The sequence below is a fragment of the Myotis brandtii genome, unplaced genomic scaffold (assembly GCF_000412655.1).
Source record: "Myotis brandtii unplaced genomic scaffold, ASM41265v1 scaffold247, whole genome shotgun sequence".
NCBI lineage: Eukaryota > Metazoa > Chordata > Mammalia > Chiroptera > Vespertilionidae > Myotis > Myotis brandtii.
The window spans coordinates 2,268,008-2,268,710 of NW_005359352.1; the positions used below are offsets into that span (position 1 = coordinate 2,268,008).

The 703-nt window shown below is 57.2% G+C and overlaps 1 protein-coding gene across 1 annotated transcript in view; it reads right to left on the minus strand.

Annotated features, from left to right (window-relative positions):
• The window catches only part of ALLC (allantoicase), a 14,844-nt gene that overhangs the window by 987 nt on the left and 13,154 nt on the right, over positions 1-703 (minus strand). The window lies entirely within an intron of this gene.

Below are 703 nucleotides of genomic sequence, written 5' to 3' on the forward strand. Positions count from 1 at the left end.
GTAGGAGATGTGCAGGAGGCAGCTGATCGATGTTTCTCTCTCATCGATGTTTCTAACTCTCTATCCCTCTCCCTTCCTCTCTGTAAAAAAATCAATAAAATATATTTTAAAAAATATTTCATTAAGTGGACAAACTGATCAGAAGAAGAAGTGGCCATGGTGCCCAGCGCTGCCCCCAAGCCTTGCCTGGAGCCGCCCTCACCCTCAGCCCTGCCCACAGGGCCCCTCCTCCTCGGTCAAAGGAGGCGCCGGCACCTCAGGCCCAGCCCTGGGTGCACCCCGTTACGGCTTCCCAGAAGCTAGTCACCCCCTGAGGGTCATGTAGCGAGAAACACGGCTCTGCAGACGGGGGGCGGGGGGGAGGTTCTTTGTACGCGATTTACAAAACGTGATTGTCAGATGCTCAAAGCTATGAAGAATGGCTATTCTTTTCAGGGAGAGTGGAAGGGAGAGGGATAGACAGAGAGAAACATTGATGTGAGAGAGAACATCGATTGGGTGCCTCCTGCAGGGGCCTGACCAGGGCCTGGGCCAGGGAGGGGCCTGCAGGAGCCCGTGCCCTTGATGGAGTTGACCCCGGGACCCTCTCCACTGAGCCGCACTGGCCAGGGCTGGAGCCCTGCCTCTTATCACATAAACGCCCAGCTGCGTGTGTGACGGCTAAAATGGGCGGGAGGCCTGGGCCGGACGGGCTGGGGAACGG